This window comes from Saccoglossus kowalevskii, chromosome 2 (assembly GCF_978046115.1).
Source record: "Saccoglossus kowalevskii chromosome 2, keSacKowa6.1, whole genome shotgun sequence".
In the NCBI taxonomy this organism is placed as follows: domain Eukaryota; kingdom Metazoa; phylum Hemichordata; class Enteropneusta; family Harrimaniidae; genus Saccoglossus; species Saccoglossus kowalevskii.
The window spans coordinates 20,413,674-20,433,775 of record NC_140642.1 but is presented as its reverse complement, the minus strand read 5'-3'; the positions used below and the strand labels follow the sequence as shown (position 1 = coordinate 20,433,775).

Genomic DNA, 20,102 nt, shown 5'->3' with positions numbered 1-20,102 from the left:
AAACAAAAAAAAACAAAAAAAACATAAATATGGCAGTCTCAGTCTTTGAAACACAAATCGTTGATCTCATGTATGGTAGATATCACCAAAAACTAATCAAACATAACTTTGTGGCCCCGTTGTTGTGTAGTATATGAGGTGAGAGGAGCTAAAAGTTATTTTACATGGTCGTTACCATTGCAATTTAACTTGTTGCCCCAATATCAAAACATACTTAAACTATACGTAGTTCCATGAATTTATCGGACTTGTATAATATAATATAATATAATGTATAATAGGATGTGATGTTACTTGATTGAATACAACAAATGCAACGTCTAAATAAAACATTTTGTAAATGGTGGTAATGATCCCAACATTATAGACTATGAATGTGATACTGATGATTAGGGGTCTGAGGTCAACATAACAGGCCTACTGGTAATCTGGATCCTTACAACCAGTTGATTTCACTAAAGAGTATGAGTGGTCAGATGTAGATTTAAATAACAAACCTGTTGGTATCTAGATTCTTGTAACCATTTGATTTCATCCAAAAGTGGTGAAGCATTGTCTGCGCATGAGTTCAAAACTGGTACATTCAACAAACACATACACAACATGAAAGCTATTAAAAACAGTTTATACACTAAATAAACACACGCACAAATGGTAATGGAGTAGGTGGTAGCCCTACAAAGGGCCGTTTGGTTTGTGTCTTGGTTATTTTATTTATAATTCACAGAAAATCTTCATCATCACTTTGAAATATATTTCCAATTGCATTATTGTCTTCCGCCAGAACTTCTTAAACTGTCATCGAATGCATTTGAGACACCAATCTTGGAATGAATTAATGAAAAATTGTGATTGAACTTTATTCCACGTCGCAATAACCCACTCAAGCACTTCTGCTTAGCCAGTATGAAGCATGTGAAGCGTCATTCACCCACTCGATGTGTATGCAAGCTTTTACTAGCTTGTTTACAACTTCATTTAGCAGTTAGATGGGGTGAACACTACAATGATGTCACACAAATAGCCATTGAGTCATTGTTTTGTCTAGATAGACAAACTGAAATACGAGATGAAAATAAATTATCTAAACATAGAAATGCACGCAATTTTCACATAGTGGAATAGTGGAATAAATGAAACTTTATGAAACTGAACATGAATTCCGAGTTGGTAAATACACAAAGTGACGACCATCATTAATGACAACCCAAATTGAAAGAAAAAACAGGTGGCGATCATCTTAAATTGTTTTACTTGATGCATGATCATTGTTCACACAGACAAAATAAGGGTTGGGCCATTTGATTTTTGAGGGGGGAGGTCAGAAACGAAAAAAAAAATTTGCAAAGTAAAGGGTTCTTCAAAAAAAAAATTGCTGCTTCACCAGTGTAAAAAAAAAATATTTGTCACTATATGACTTCGGGAAAAACATGGCAATTCTTCCTGCCAAGATAAGGGGACACAGAGTACAAGAAACTAGGTCATATATAAATGGATGTCAATAATTCTGGTTTGTGGATTAATTAATAGCAGAGGGAAAATTAATATCTGCATTTCAATATTAATTTCAAAAACAATTTCACTCTAGTTGCATTTAGATTGTATACCATATATGCTCTATTAGAAGAGCATCTCCAATAGAAACACATGTACGGCAACAATTGCATTGATTGTATACTGATTTATTAAAATATGATGTATTTTGACCATAGAAACACCTCTGTTATTTACATAAGAGCATGCGCTACTAATAGAGCAAATATGGTATTGCATGCAATATCTCTAACAATTTAGCTGTTTTAGTTTAAATACATTTACAGACTAAAACAGAAACATTGATAGAAAAGTTGCTTGCAATATTGCTGACTACTGTAAAATACTTTATTTTCTCTGGAATTTATTTTCGTTGAAAACAGCTTTCTGGCATTGTGTGGATCTAATTTTCACTATGTTGTATTAAGACTCAATGCAACGTATAGAGAAAGCTGCATTTTCACTTTTATTTTGCAGAAAATTGACTACAGGTAAAACAGGGAAAATAAAATGCCAGTGCAAATAAAGCATTCCACGCTATGTTATGTGACCATGTCTTATTAAACAAGTAAAAAATAAAATAAATATCAAAGGAAGCTTAGAAAGAACTCTTGAATGCTGAGAGTATTGGAGACACATTAAAATTAATCAAAATTTAAGATTTGCTTTTCAAACAAGAAGCTTGGCAACTAATTTTTGTCTGCTAGTTGAGATGCACAACATGAAAAAATGTGATTCACATTATCACAATTTATAATACATACAGAAAATACATTTGATTTTTCATCCATGGTTTTTATTCTAATTAGTTCCAGAACACCTCTGCGATGAATTCAATTTAAATCTGATTTTTGTTTAATATCAGAAATGGGCTAATCATAGATAATCAATATGCATTAAACTAATCATGTCTGTGGATTACCTCAATGAACCAAATGAATTATTTACAAATTGAGAAATTATTATGTATAGATTTAGGTCTGTATATTGTTCCATGGTGCACATGTACAAAGTTTCATTATAATGTGATGATTAATCATAACTAAATTAGTTGAAAGCTGAAAAGTAAATTATATAGATTTATATTATTATAGATATTATATAATTATTATAGATGTATATAAACCTAAAACTAACTTAATCATCACATTGTGTTAGAGTATATATGTACCAAGATTCATTAAATTAAGATAAGTACTGTCACAGACCTTCTATGTACGAAGTTTCATTGAAATGTGATTATAACCAAAAATTATGATTTATTATGCAAATTAAGTAATTAATATGATATGATTTTAACCAAAAACTAATCAGGTCTATGTATTGTCCTAGAACATCTATGTACCAAGATTCATTGAAAAGTAATGAAGTAATAGTACTTGAAATATAAAAAGCTAAAAATTGATTAATTAAGCAAATTAGGTAATTAATATTTCTCATATTTGTCTATGATTGTCCTATGTATCTATGCAAGTTTCATTGAAATGTGATGATTAGTATCTGAGATATCAGTGGAAAAGCCGAAAATTTACTAATCAAAACCTAATCAAATCTGCATATTAGCCCAGAGCACCTATTCACCAAGTTTCATTAAAAACCAACATACGGTTCTTGGGATATCAGATCACACATACAGACAGGGTAACTGCAAAGACTCCCATTGTGTGCTTCGCACGCGGGAGTCAAAAATAAATAAAATTTTATAAAATAAATATTAAAATAAATGAGAACATTTTTTTGTCAGCAAATGTTTTACATCACACTCATACAGAGCAATCTCATTCTGACCTACAATCCGACTCTCACTAGTACCCACCTCACTTTCAGCACCCATCTCACTCACACCTACTATCTCATTCTCACCACCCACCTCACTTTCACCAACCATTCCACAATCACCACTCACCTCACACCTACTATCTCATTCTCACCACCCAACCTACATTCACCAACCATTCCACTCTCACCACCCTCCTCACTTTCACCAATCATTCTACTATCACCACCAACCTTACTCACACCTACTATCTCATTCTCACCACCCAACCCACATTCACCAACCATTCCACTCTCACCACTGACCTCACTTTTACCAACCATTCCACAATCACCACTCACCTCACCCACACCTACCATCTCATTCTCACCACCCACCTTACTTTCACCAACCATTCCACTATCACCACCCACCTCACTCACACCTACCATCTCATTCTCACCACCCACCTCACTCACACCTACCATCTCATTCTCACTACCCAACCCATATTCACCAACCACTCCACTCTCACCACCCACCTCACTCGCACCAACCATTCCACCATTCCACTGTCATCAGGCTACTTTAGTACATGTAGCAGTCACCTGCCTTTTAGCCCTTTTTGTTACAATGTCAGTGATCTTTTGTTTGCACACTTTCTCTTCTTTTTTTCTTTTTGTTTTCGGACTGCCGACAAACCTTTTTAGTCCCAGTTCGGACGAAGTCCGAAAACAGGGATTATTAATTTGGGTTCCGTCCGTCCTTCTGGATCCATTTATCAGACAACCTTTGACCGATCTCGTTCAAACTTGGTATACAGACAATCTATGATGAATTACATATGCCAATTTTCATTACGATTCAATTAAATATGGCTGACTGGCAGCCATTTTGTCCCTCAAATTTGCTAAATTCTGATATTTAAACGTGAACAGGGCGATTTCAATCAAACTTTGTATGGTGATCATGCATATTGGGTTATTGGTGCACGTCACTTTTTTTCAAGATTCGGTCCAAAATGGCCGACTCACGGCCATTTCATTTTTTTTTTCATTTTTGTGCTGATTCCTCTGAAAGATATCGTCTGATTCACTTGAAAGTTTTTACATAGGTACTATATTTCAATACAATACAACACCATGTTTTGTTTAGAGATTTGCTCAAATTTGTCGAAATGGCGGCCATTTTGTTTAATATCTTAAATTCACAGTCTGTAACGTGTCTGGAACTGTTTCCCGAAGCTGAATAGGGCGATTTCAATCAAACTTTATATGATGATCATGTATATTGGGTTACACATGCACGTCATATTTTTTTTCAAAAATTTGGACCAAAATGGCCGACTGTTTTGTCTTGAGATTTGATCAAATTTGTCGAAATGGAGGCCACTTTGTCAAAAAACGTAAAATAGCAGTAAAATATCAAGTCTTTTCTACCTTCATTGAAGATAATGAAAACAAAATGTTGGATATGATGAACTCCTAAAAAAAAAATTTGCAAGCAAACCTACTGATAAAAAAATTTCCAAACACATAAAAAAAAAAAAAAATTTGCCTTTCACTGACATGACCTCCCCCCCCCTCAAAAATCAAATGGTCTAACCCTAACTACAAAGAAAGAAAATACACCCACAACAATACTTACACGATCTTTTGATGTACCCATTTCGAAACTTCTACCATTATCTCTGCCTGCAAGATTTGTTTGACTGTCAGCAACGACTGTTAACACAGTGGTGATGCCCCTTTTATCGGAACTGGTTGTTACCAAACGCTTCAGCGTGGTATTAAGAGTTTGTTTTCAGGGGTGGGTGATACCAAGGTGGGAAATGGATGCACATATGGGGTTAATTCCTTGAATTGCAATATAGAGGGTTCAGGCTGAAATACAATATATAGTGTTTTCATGTTTCGTCTGATATTTCTGTGGTATTCTGCTGCTGTAAGTAATGCACGATTTGTTCCGAAATTCAGTATATTGTGTGTATTCCAGGGTTATTCGTTTTTTGCTGAAAACACCCCTATTTTTTAGTGGCAGAGTTTGAATAGTCTCACTCCCACTGGGAAATCTGCATTGTTGCTTGAATGTGAGTTAATTAAACACATTTTCCAGACCGGCGAAAGAGTATGCAACAGCCAATTTTAACAGCCTGTCACGTGATTTTAGTCTGAATGTCAACATGAAGAGGCTAGTCCATTTTACGCAGAAGTAATTGGGAGTAGAATATGTGAGGAATAGTATCCACAGAGATGTGTATAGTGAAAAGTAATATCTATCCTTCATTTACATCTCTGAGCATTTCTGTTTTAGTATATTGGTTTGAAAATGTTGAACTTGCATGATTTGCAATGTGTTTTTTTAATGGGACTCCCCTATTGATCGAATCCCGGGTTTGAACGAGAACGGCACACCACGTGATTCGTTTGAATACAATGCTGATGGCAAACATGCCGTGTTACTGCGGTACTCCACTGACGGGATGACTTACTGCATGCTACAACTTCGCTTGTGATGTTGCTTGTTAGCCATGGATTACATGAATCTTGATTACCAGTCTAATGTTGCTCATTTGACGTTGGTAATCTTTATTTGGATCTGAGTAACTTCCTGGTACTTCGTACTATGATAAAAATCAGTCAACATACATCAAGTTCTCTCAATCGTAGTATTCCATGTGATGTACACCTAATATGCCAAAAATGTTGCTGAACGATTTGAACTGAATAAAAATAGCAGACGAAAATTTGTTTACAAAATAAAAATACTTCGGTTGCCAATGAAAACCGGTAAAAAACAAGCAATATGTTTTCGGCTGTTATCATGGAAGGGACATGAACGTGAAGCTAACGTCTGTTTATAACTAAAACCGGGCACCTTATACGAGGTTTGCAAAATAACATGGCAGTCATTAGAAGTCACTTTATTTTATTGTTAGGACGTATTCAGCCGTTAAATGTATAATTTCCAATCGTTTTGCGATAGTATTTTCTAGATTGGAAGCAGCATTTACATTTTATTCAAAGTTCAAAGCTGCGTTGGGATTCCGTTGACAGTGGTAACAATGTCGGCGCCGGTGATCTCTTACCAGTGCGCAACGTAGCCAAAATAAAAGGCATGATCATTTGGGCACTGCTATTACAAGACTTTGGCTGTTGCCATGGTAGCGGTGGGTCAGGATTGTTTTTACCAAACGCTTCAGCGTGGTATTAAGAGTTTGTTTTCAGGGGTGGGTGATACCAAGGTGGGAAATGGATGCACATATGGGGTTAATTCCTTGAATTGCAATATAGAGGGTTCAAGCTGAAATACAATATATAGTGTTTTCATGTTTCGTCTGATATTTCTGTGGTATTCTGCTGCTGTAAGTAATGCACGATTTGTTCCGAAATTCAGTATATTGTGTGTATTCCAGGGTTATTCGTTTTTTGCTAAAAACACCCCTATTTTTTTAGTGGCAGAGTCGAATAGTCTCACTCCCACTGGGAAATCTGCATTGTTGCTTGAATGTGAGTTAATTAAACACCTTTTCCAGACCGGCGAAAGAGTATACAACAGCCAATTTTAACAGCCTGTCACGTGATTTTAGTCTGAATGTCAACATGAAGAGGCTAGTCCATTTTACGCAGGAGTAATTGGGAGTAGAAAATGTGAGGGATAGTATCAACAGAGATGTGTATAGTGAAAAGTAATATCTATCCTTCATTTGCATCTCTGAGCATTTCTGTTTTAGTATATTGGTTTGAAAATGTTGAACTTGCATGATTTGCAATGTGTTTTTTTAATTGGGACTCCCCTATTGATCGAATCCCGGGTTTGAACGAGAACGGCACACCACGTGATTCGTTTGAATACAATGCTGATGGCAAACATGCCGTGTTACTGCAGTATATAGCAGTACTGCACTGACGGGATGACTTACTGGTACTGCATGCTACAACTTCGCTTGTGATGTTGCTTGTTAGCCATGGATTACATGAATCTTGATTACCAGTCAAATGTTGCTCATTTGACGTTGGTAATCTTCATTTGGAACTGAGTAACTTCCTGGTACTTCGTACTGTGATAAAAATCAGTCAACATACATCAAGTTCTCTCAATCGTAGTATTCCATGTGATGTACACCTAATATGCCAAAAATGTTGCTGAACGATTTGAACTGAATAAAAATAGCAGACGAAAATTTGTTTACAAAATAAAAATACTTCGGTTGCCAATGAAAACCGGTAAAAAACAAGCAATATGTTTTCGGCTGTTATCATGGAAGGGACATGAACGTGAAGCTAACGTCTGTTTATAACTAAAACCGGGCACCTTATACGAGGTTCGCAAAATAACATGGCAGTCATTAGAAGTCACTTTATTTTATTGTTAGGACGTATTCAGCCGTTAAATGTATTATTTCCAACCGTTTTGCGATAGTATTTTCTAGATTGGAGGCAGCATTTACATTTTATTCAAAGTTCAAAGCTGCGTTGGGATTCCGTTGACAGTGGTAACAATGTCGGCGCCGGTGATCTCTTACCAGTGCGCAACGTAGCCACAATAAAAGGCATGATCATTTGGGCACTGCTATTACAAGACTTTGGCTGTTGCCATGGTAGCGGTGGGTCAGGATTGTTTTTCCAATTAGTGATGGTACGACCTGCCTGTCAAGTATGAACCGTGACAAAATCAGCCAAGCCAAAAAAAATCACAGAAGAGTTAAAAAGCCATTCCTGCTGAACAGTTACTCTAACTTCGGGGTCAACTTTCTCATTAATGAAAACAGATATCAAAAATTCAAATAGTAACTTTTTGCCCACACTCAAGCCGAGTACAATGAGCTATGTCTGAGGTGTTGTATCACAGGGAGTTGGACAAACTTATGTATTTTAATAAATTATTGAATAATAAAATGTTATATAACTTTTCTTTTACCCCCCTCCCCTTCCTGGTATCTATTTCAAGTATTTTTGTCAGGTTCAAATCGTTCACCAGCATTTTTGGCATGTTAGATGTACATCACATAGAATACTAGGATTGGGAGAACTTAATGTTTGTTGACCACCTGGAATCTGAGTTTTATAAATCTTGAAGGGCTCTCGGAAGATCCACCCGCTGCCTGGACCCGCAGTGAAATCTCCGATTAATATGGAGCCGCAACCATCAACATCGATATACCATGAGGTTTCTGTTGGCGACGTTGCGGCGTTACTCGGTTCCAAATAAAGATTACCAACGCCAAATTAGCAAAATTTAACCGGTAACCAAGACTCAGTCCATCCACGACAAGCAAGCAACATCACAAACGAGGTTGTAGTGTGCAGCTCACGAGTCAGCGACGACCGATTTCAACGAAAGTCATTCCGTCAGTGGAGTACTGCAGTTGCACGGCATGTTTGCCAATGCACAGATCTGTGGAGGAACTTTTAACTTCAACATCAACCGTGTATCGTAGTCGCCCAGTTTAAGTTCTGGTTCTGTCGTGGTCCCAACTAAAGGGCGACAGTCGTCGTGTCGCGTCCTGTTCAATATGGGACTCATAGCGACGTATACAACGCGTGTAAAATACATTGTTTATTTACATGAAATTCGAACACGCGCTGCGCTACGACCACCGCGCTTAAACATCCACGAGTTATTTATTAGACGTCTGATTATTTTATTTTCACTCGTACAGCGACACGCGTTCTACACTGACAAGCGTTGCTAGGTCGCAGCACTGTCTTGGAGCATATTAATGGGCAATTGGGTTCCCCGATCTAAATTTCTATCCCGGTTTGTTGCACGTTCTTTTTTTAATATGAAATAATCAAATATGGGACATGTGTATAATAACAGAACCCCACACCCTCCCCGTGGCTTCGCTCGTGAAAGTACGGCAGCAGGATACACCGCATCACTCGTGAAAATAACTTCCATACGCAATGAAAGCCACGGGGAGGGTATCTGTCATAATACTTCATTATCACTGAAAACATTTTTCCCCTGAAATAAATTCCAGTGAATATGCCATTTCCCTCATACTCTATTGAGACACAGCGCAGTGAAAATTGGATTCACATGTAATGCTTGAAAACATGTCAGAAAAAATAAATTAAGTGAAATTCTACGTGACTTCATAATAGTTGGAAATGAACACATTACACCCGACCCTACCACTCTATATACAATGTAAACTACACCCCAAAACATCCTTTCACCCACAGTTACTACCGTGTTTCACCAGTGTATTCTATTTGACGTCAGGAGAAATTGAAATAAACAAATTAATTATAATTTCAGCCTCTAGTTGACCACTGATTAAATAAACTACCTCGTCTTTATGTCAACTTGCAGTTATTCGTTGCCTACACCAGTGACTTCAAAATATATGTTTCAATCCCAGGAATTTCACTCGCTGTTAATTGCATGGGAGTGGCAGTCTTTAATGAATTTCTATTGTCATGTCAATTTCTTGCGATTACTCGAACATTAAGCTGTAACCACATACCGCCTAGGTGCTGTAATTAAATCCTGGTGTAAGCACCATATGAACTATGAACAATGTATGTGAAGCCAGCTGTGGGGTATATTCAATCCTATAGATTTCTCATTGTTTGGTAACTATTTGCTGCAAATGCAACAAAAATCAATATAAAAAATATTACCCACACAGTATTCTACAGGTTACTTGTTCCAATTAGTGATGGTACGACCTGCCTGTCAAGTATGAACCGTGACAAAATCAGCCAAGCCAAAAAAAAAATCACAGAAGAGTTAAAAAGCCATTCCTGCTGAACAGTTACTCTAACTTCGGGGTCAACTTTCTCATTAATGAAAAAAGATATCAAAAATTCAAATAGTAACTTTTTGCCCACACTCCAGCCGAGTACAATGAGCTATGTCTGAGGTGTTGTATCACAGGGAGTTGGACAAACTTGTGTATTTTAATAAATTATTGAATAATAAAATGTTATATAACTTTTCTTTTACCCCCCTCCCCTTCCTGGTATCTATTTCAAGTATTTTTGTCAGGTTCAAATCGTTCACCAGCATTTTTGGCATGTTAGATGTACATCACATAGAATACTAGGATTGGGAGAACTTAATGTTTGTTGACCACCTGGAATCTGAGTTTTATAAATCTTGAAGGGCTCTCGGAAGATCCACCCGCTGCCTGGACCCGCAGTAAAATCTCCGATTAATATGGAGCCGCAACCATCAACATCGATATACCATGAGGTTTCTGCTGGCGACGTTGCGGCGTTACTCAGTTCCAAATAAAGATTACCAACGCCAAATTAGCAAAATTTAACCGGTAACCAAGACTCAGTCTATCCACGACAAGCAAGCAACATCACAAACGAGGTTGTAGTGTGCAGCTCACGAGTCAGCGACGACCGATTTCAACGAAAGTCATTCCGTCAGTGGAGTACCGCAGTTGCACGGCATGTTTGCCAATGCACAGATCTGTGGAGGAACTTTTAACTTCAACATCAACCGTGTATCGTAGTCGCCCAGTTTAAGTTCTGGTTCTGTCGTGGTCCCAACTAAAGGGCGACAGTCGTCGTGTCGCGTCCTGTTCGATATGGGACTCACAGCGACGTATACAACGCGTGTAAAATACATTGTTTATTTACATGAAATTCGAACACGCGCTGTGCTACGACCACCGCGCTTAAACATCCACGAGTTATTTATTCGGACAATGACTTAAATTAGACGTCTGATTATTTTATTTTCACACGTACAGCGACACGCGTTCTACACTGACAAGCGTTGCTAGGTCGCAGCACTGTCTTGGAGCATATTAATGGGCAATTGGGTTCCCCGATCTAAATTTCTATCCCGGTTTGTTGCACGTTCTTTTTTTAATATGAAATAATCAAATATGGGACATGTGTATAATAACAGAACCCCCCCCCCCCCCGTGGCTTCGCTCGTGAAAGTACGGCAGCAGGATACACCGCATCACTCGTGAAAATAACTTCCATACGCAATGAAAGCCACGGGGAGGGTATCTGTCATAATACTTCATTATCACTGAAAACATTTTTCCCCTGAAATAAATTCCAGTGAATATGCCATTTCCCTCATACTATATTGAGACACAGCGCAGTGAAAATTAGATTCACATGTAATGCTTGAAAACATGTCAGCAAAAATAAATTAAGTGAAATTCTACGTGACTTCATAATAGTTGGAAATGAACACATTACACCCGACCCTACCACTCCATATACAATGTAAACTACACCCCAAAACATCCTTTCACCCACAGTTACTACCGTGTTTCACCAGTGTATTCTATTTGACGTCAGGAGAAATTGAAATAAACAAATTAATTATAATTTCAGCCTCTAGTTTACCACTGATTAAATAAACTACCTCGTCTTTATGTCAACTTGCAGTTATTCGTTGCCTACATCAGTGACTTCAAAATATATGTTTCAATCCCAGGAATTTCACTCGCTGTTAATTGCATGGGAGGGCAGTCTTTAATGAATTTCTATTGTCATGTCAATTTCTTGCGATTACTCGAACATTAAGCTGTAACCACATACCGCCTAGGTGCTGTAATTAAATCCTGGTGTAAGCACCATATGAACTATGAACAATGCATGTGAAGCCAGCTGTGGGGTATATTCAATCCTATAGATTTCTCATTGTTTGGTAACTATTTGCTGCAAATGCAACAAAAATCAATATAAAAAATATTACCCACACAGTATTCTACAGGTTACTTGTTCTGTTCAGTGGTTATATTACCAGCCATATCTCAATACGTAATGATGTCTTATACATGTTATACACATCAATGTGTGAATAATTATGTCGCTGTTGCAAATATGATGGTCACAAGCATATCATGCATATTAGCCAAAACATATGCACAGAATTATCACAATCCAACGACTGGTTTCAAACATGAATATGTACATTGATACGCACATAAGATTCCCATTGTGTGCTTTGTACACAGGAGTCAAAAAGGACAATTCAGTTATCCAAAGGCTCACTTAATGTGGATGATTTCGCACTGAAATTTATCAATGCATTCTCCTTTCAGACTTTCAGTCTGACAGTGAGTGATAATAGTTGTTGTCTGCAGAATAAAATGTCGTCTTTTATAAATATTACAGAAAACAGATTATTTCTTTTATCACATCAAAGACATCTCTCGTGTATATCAGCATCTAACATACACTGCACATATCTTATCCACAATAACTACACTTATATTGGAATTATTCTATATTTCATTTCAGGTAATAATAAGTAAAACATTAATCGTTTACATGTACAGTGATTGCTACAAACTAAGCGCAAACAATATACACAATGACTTGAATGAACATCTGAAAATCCAGTAATTTGACCACTCGCCCGAAAAATCAAAGAAGGCTTAGAAAGAACTCCTGTGTACTGAAGGTATTGGCAGCATGAAGTCTTAATAAGGACTATTGTATTTACTATATATTCACAGTTAGCACATGTGTTTCTAATAATACACCATTAAAAAATATGATCAGGAAATGATCCGAGTGGTTCCAAGTAGCTATGGTTTATAAATATTTAATAAAATAATGACTTGATATTTTTGTGATATATCAGCAGTTGCATGTTACTATCTGCAACAGTACTTAGGTCATTATATGCATATTATTGAGATCACATACCCATATATAGTCATCTAAACATTAGTCATATCACATTGATATCAACCAAAAACTAATTTGTGCATTATCCCAGAGCATCTATGTACTATGTTTCATTGAAATCTTTTGAAGATACTTGAGAAAAAACGGAAAATGCTAATAAAATACTCATCAATATTTAAATTAGGTCATAAATATGCATTGATTTCAAACAAGCAATCAAGTCTGCGCATTATCCTGGAGCATCTGTGTATCAAGATTCATTGAAATCCATTGAAATGTTTTTTTGAGAAACAAATGAAAATGCTTAAAATTGGTTACCCCGGTAATTAATATGCACAGGATTTTAACCAAGTCTAATCTAATTTTGTCCTCAAAACCCAACACATGGTTCTTGAGATATCAGTGGAACAGACGGAACGCAAACACACACAAATACATACATACATACATACATACATACATACATACATACATACAGACAGACACACAGACCAATGTGTGCTTTGTACACGGAAGTACAAAAGCACGTACACCAGTGTTTACCGTATTAACTGTGCAACTTGAATAATACCGATATGTACATCAATCAGCTTGGAGCGTTCTTTCCAACAGTGAACTCCTCAAAACTGCAGACAAATTAGCCACTCACCTTTTAAATAAAGATGAACGCTCGTTCTGGAAAGAAGTCACGAAATCATACGCCACTTTCATTCCATCTTTTGTTGGGAATGCGTCTGGTGAGACGGACATTACAAAAATGTGGGCGAGATATTTTGAATCGTCTCTGAACTCCATCACGAATGACGCATATAAGTCCAAAGTGCTAAATAATATTACTGAAATTCACGAAAATGCTCATCCTTTGTCCTCTGTGGAAATTGATGGGATTATTAAAAACCTGCCGCTAAAGAAATCTAGTGGTCTGGATGGTTTATGTGCAGAACACTTGAAGTATGCGGCTCCCAGTGTTAGTACGTATTTGTCAATGTGTATGTCGTCATTCTGTGTGCACGGCACACCCCCTCGCTCTATGATGGAAGTTGTTATAGTGCCACTCTTGAAATAAAACTGGAGATATTACCAGCACAGACAATTATCGTCCTATTGCAATAACATCTGTTTTGTCAAAAGTTTTTGAACATATATTATTTAAGATGTGTGATAAGTTTTTTGAAACTACAGACAACCAGTTTTGTTTTAAAAAGAAACATTCCACAGATCTCTGTATTCTGCTCTTAAAAGAAACCATTCGCCAGTATAATAGCCTTGGTAGCAGTGTATTTGTGTGTTTTCTTGACGCGTCCAAGGCTTTCGACAGAGTTAACCATTGGACGTTAATTAACAAGTGTATTGAACGTAATGTTCCAGCGTATATCATTCGTCTTCTTGTAAATTGGTATTGCAACCAGTTGTACTGTGTTAGATGGAGAAGTACCATCTCACAATTTTTTAATGTTTCCAATGGAGTTCGACAGGGAGGAGTAATGTCTCCAGCACTGTTTAGTATTTATATGGATAATCTCAGTGTATCACTCAATAGCATGCCTTGTGGCTGTCTTATTGGCGATAAAGTTATAAACAATTTGAGCTACGCAGATGATATGTGTGTAATTGCGCCCTCTATTAAAGGTTTGCGCAAAATGTTACATATTTGTGAGTTATACGCTGAAGAGCATGACATTACCTACAACTCAACCAAGTCTAAATCTATGCATTTCTATGGTCATAATTGCAAGAACATTTGCCCTCCACTCTATTTATATAATAACAATGTTGACTTTGTTGACCAGTTTAATTATCTAGGACATAAAATAGCTCGTGACCTGAAAGACGAGGCGGACATTGATTGTCAGAAACGTTTAGTCTTTGGGTAACTTATAGTATTTTAACAAATTTGAAAATAGGAGGTACATTTATTCTTTGAGGTTATTCCTGAAGAAATTAATGCACAATATTTCTTTTACCAATATATGAGAGAAAATGCGTGTCTACCAAGTTTTCTGTTACAATCAATACCCATGCAGTCTTGTTTTTCAACATAACTCCGTTGGTCGTTGTTAAGAACAATCACTCATTGGATCTGTCAGTCATTTATGCATTCCTGTACACGATGTATACCTTTGTTTTAAAGTTTAGATTAATATTTATAGGATAATCCCACAAGGGGTGTCACAAGTTTACGCCAATATGAGATCTTGTCATACGGTTAACCTTTTTTTAAAGCCCAGGGGTGGTGGGTCAGACCTGGTACCCATGCTGAAGTATAGCATTTCAAAAAAGCCTCTAAACACGTACTTATTTTTGTGAAATTATACCCTTTTTCAAGTGCAGAAACGTAAAATACTAGATACCCTATATACATACTAAAATCATACTGTTTCTAATTTGAGTTAACTTGAATTCATGGGATTCCTTTTTTTCACACTTTATTACTATACACGCGTATACGCGCCAAAAATTTAAATAACACCCCTTTATGCGTTTGTTTACTTCAGCTTGCGTACCATATTTTATTCAGAGAACCCCCCCGGGTTTTGAAAGTCCAGGTTTGATTTTTCATCCTCAGCCGTTTTTTTATACAGCACTATCCAAAGCTATTACAAGCATATTGACATTGATTTTAGTTGGGTATATTTTCGATCAACTTGGGAGCAAAATCGTGAGATGAATTGAAATCCGGAAAACAATCAGACCTCATATTTTGTATACATGCAATTTAGTGGTATATCCATTAGTCACCCGAGATTTGCTATGTCGTTTATTCAAGTAAGTTTTTTAAGCCGAATTTGACAACAACCAATCATAACACTCATTACGAAACACACCGAGGTTACGACTCGGTTAGCCTCGCTCAACTGGTTTGTGATTGGTTCTTGACAAATTCTGAATTCAACTGTGCCGTGCGTTCGGGCAAACCGTTAATTATTCGAAAAATTGAGTCAATTTGTGTAGTTTTCTTGATTTATTCTGCAGATATAAATAAAATATATGTAACGCTTCGGCTAAATTTGAAAGAGCAACTAATATTGTTCAACCAGAGGTACATTACTTACCTCTGGTTCAACCTAGTATTTTTTTAGATTTTATTTTTCATTCTTTTTGACTGTTTTTTCGAGTTTAAAAAATGTGAGCTGGCTTGAGCCTTCATCCCTTGTCTATTTTTTACACTATATATCAGCCGATATAACCCCACCCCCCGTTCATAGAGACTGCGTACAGTTGATTATAGTTCCTGGGCTCCCTGTGCTTAGACGCGGAAAATCGAACTCGTTCAAGCAAGAAATATCATTGTAAATATTCACCAGAATACAAGATAAACGAAAATGTTAGGAAACCCTTTTCAGTGAAATTCGTCTTTAATGTTTCTTTTTCCAACTATATACGTTACAAGTAACCTGTAGAATACTGTGTCGGTAATATTTTTTATATGATTTTTGTTGCATTTGCAGCAAATAGTTACCAAACAATGAGAAATCTATAGGATTGAATATACCCCACAGCTGGCTTCACATGCATTGTTCATAGTTCATATGGTGCTTACACCAGGATTTAATTACAGCACCTAGGCGGTATGTGGTTACAGCTTAATGTTCGAGTAATCGCAAGAAATTGACATGACAATAGAAATTCATTAAAGACTGCCACTCCCATGCAATTAACAGCGAGTGAAATTCCTGGGATTGAAACATATATTTTGAAGTCACTGGTGTAGGCAACGAATAACTGCAAGTTGACATAAAGACGAGGTAGTTTATTTAATCAGTGGTCAACTAGAGGCTGAAATTATAATTAATTTGTTTATTTCAATTTCTCCTGACGTCAAATAGAATACACTGGTGAAACATGGTAGTAACTGTGGGTGAAAGGATGTTTTGGGGTGTAGTTTCCATTGTATATAGAGTGGTAGGGTCGGGTGTAATGTGTTCATTTCCAACTATTATGAAGTCACGTAGAATTTCACTTAATTTATTTTTTCTGACATGTTTTCAAGCATTACATGTGAATCCAATTTTCACTGCGCTGTGTCTCAATAGAGTATGAGGGAAATGGCATATTCACTGGAATTTATGTCAGGGGAAAAATGTTTTCAGTGATAATGAAGTATTATGACAGATACCCTCCCCGTGGCTTTCATTGCGTATGGAAGTTATTTTCACGAGTGATGCGGTGTATCCTGCTGCCGTACTTTCACGAGCGAAGCCACGGGGAGGGTGTGGGGTTCTGTTATTATACACATGTCCCATATTTGATTATTTCATATTAAAAAAAGAACGTGCAACAAACCGGGATAGAAATTTAGATCGGGGAACCCAATTGCCCATTAATATGCTCCAAGACAGTGCTGCGACCTAGCAACGCTTGTCAGTGTAGAACGCGTGTCGCTGTACGTGTGAAAATAAAATAATCAGACGTCTAATTTAAGTCATTGTCCGAATAAATAACTCGTGGATGTTTAAGCGCGGTGGTCGTAGCGCAGCGCGTGTTCGAATTTCATGTAAATAAACAATGTATTTTACACGCGTTGTATACGTCGCTATGAGTCCCATATCGAACAGGACGCGACACGACGACTGTCGCCCTTTAGTTGGGACCACGACAGAACCAGAACTTAAACTGGGCGACTACGATACACGGTTGATGTTGAAGTTAAAAGTTCCTCCACAGATCTGTGCATTGGCAAACATGCCGTGCAACTGCAGTACTTCACTGACGGAATGACTTTCGTTGAAATCGGTCGTCGCTGACTCGTGAGCTGCACACTACAACCTCGTTTGTGATGTTGCTTGCTTGTCGTGGATGGACTGAGTCTTGGTTACCGGTTAAATTTTGCTAATTTGGCGTTGGTAATCTTTATTTGGAACTGAGTAACGCCGCAACGTCGCCAACAGAAACCTCATGGTATATCGATGTTGATGGTTGCGGCTCCATATTAATCGGAGATTTTACTGCGGGTCCAGGCAGCGGGTGGATCTTCCGAGAGCCCTTCAAGATTTATAAAACTCAGATTCCAGGTGGTCAACAAACATTAAGTTCTCCCAATCCTAGTATTCTATGTGATGTACATCTAACATGCCAAAAATGCTGGTGAACGATTTGAACCTGACAAAAATACTTGAAATAGATACCAGGAAGGGGAGAGGGGTAAAAGAAAAGTTATATAACATTTTATTATTCAATAATTTATTAAAATACATAAGTTTGTCCAACTCCCTGTGATACAACACCTCAGAAATAGCTCATTGTACTCGGCTTGAGTGTGGGCAAAAAGTTACTATTTGAAATTTTGATATCTGTTTTCATTAATGAGAAAGTTGACCCCGAAGTTAGAGTAACTGTTCAGCAGGAATGGCTTTTTAACTCTTCTGTGATTTTTTTTTGGCTTGGCTGATTTTGTCACGGTTCATACTTGACAGGCAGGTCGTACCATCACTAATTGGAAAAACAATCCTGACCCACCGCTACCATGGCAACAGCCAACGTCTTGTAATAGCAGTGCCCAAATGATCATGCCTTTTATTGTGGCTACGTTGCGCACTGGTAAGAGATCACCGGCGCCGACATTGTTACCACTGTCAACGGAATCCCAACGCAGCTTTGAACTTTGAATAAAATGTAAATGCTGCCTCCAATCTAGAAAATACTATCGCAAAACGGTTGGAAATAATACATTTAACGGCTGAATACGTCCTAACAATAAAATAAAGTGACTTCTAATGACTGCCATGTTATTTTGCGAACCTCGTATAAGGTGCCCGGTTTTAGTTATAAACAGACGTTAGCTTCACGTTCATGTCCCTTCCATGATAACAGCCGAAAACATATTGCTTGTTTTTTACCGGTTTTCATTGGCAACCGAAGTATTTTTATTTTGTAAACAAATTTTCGTCTGCTATTTTTATTCAGTTCAAATCGTTCAGCAACATTTTTGGCATATTAGGTGTACATCACATGGAATACTACGATTGAGAGAACTTGATGTATGTTGACTGATTTTTATCATAGTACGAAGTACCAGGAAGTTACTCAGTTCCAAATAAAGATTACCAACGTCAAATGAGCAACATTTGACTGGTAATCAAGATTCATGTAATCCATGGCTAACAAGCAACATCACAAGCGAAGTTGTAGCATGCAGTACCAGTAAGTCATCCCGTCAGTGCAGTACTGCAGTAACACGGCATGTTTGCCATCAGCATTGTATTCAAACGAATCACGTGGTGTGTCGTTCTCGTTCAAACCCGGGATTCGATCAATGGGGGAGTCCCATTAAAAAAACACATTGCAAATCATGCAAGTTCAACATTTTCAAACCAATATACTAAAACAGAAATGTTCAGAGATGCAAATGAAGGATAGATATTACTTTTCACTATACACATCTCTGTTGATACTATCCCTCACATATTCTACTCCCAATTACTCCTGCGTAAAATGGACTAGCCTCTTCATGTTGACATTCAGACTAAAATCACGTGACAGGCTGTTAAAATTGGCTGTTGTATACTCTTTCGCCGGTCTGGAAAATGTGTTTAATTAACTCACATTCAAGCAACAATGCAGATTTCCTAGTGGGAGTGAGACTATTCGACTCTGCCACTAAAAAAATAGGGGTGTTTTCAGCAAAAAACGAATAACCCTGGAATACACACAATATACTGAATTTCGGAACAAATCGTGCATTACTTACAGCAGCAGAATACCACAGAAATATCAGACGAAACATGAAAACACTATATATTGTATTTCAGCTTGAACCCTCTATATTGCAATTCAAGGAATTAACCCCATATGTGCATCCATTTCCCACCTTGGTATCACCCACCCCTGAAAACAAACTCTTAATACCACGCTGAAGCGTTTGGTAAACAGAACGTTTTTTCTTTAAAGTTTTAGTGTATCACGTGCGCCATTTCACTACTATAACATTACCTTTCAAAACATAGTCCGCGATAAAATGGTTCGTATTCACGTATTAACTGAAGTCTGACATTAATGAATAGTTCGGATGTCACATACGTTTTTTCTCACTTTTTGTAGTTTGGTTTCAAATGAAACAACTGCGGAAAGATGGCCGTGCGTAGTGAGGTGTTTGACCACAAAATTGAAGGCTGCCTGTGGCAGATACTATCCTCTGGGGCGGACATCCGGGCATTTTCTACCGCCTGGCAACCTTCGCGGTGAAAACA

At 37.3% G+C, this 20,102-nt stretch overlaps 1 long non-coding RNA gene across 1 annotated transcript; it reads right to left on the bottom strand.

Moving 5' to 3' along the window:
* Nucleotides 1-658: 658 nt before the first annotated feature.
* On the bottom strand, nucleotides 659-5,169 carry LOC146748263 (uncharacterized). The gene is made up of 2 exons (XR_014931311.1): nucleotides 4,937-5,169; nucleotides 659-1,057 (listed from the first exon to the last, which is right to left on the bottom strand). It is a non-coding gene; the product is annotated as an uncharacterized LOC146748263 (long non-coding RNA).
* Between the last annotated feature and the right edge of the window lie 14,933 nt (nucleotides 5,170-20,102).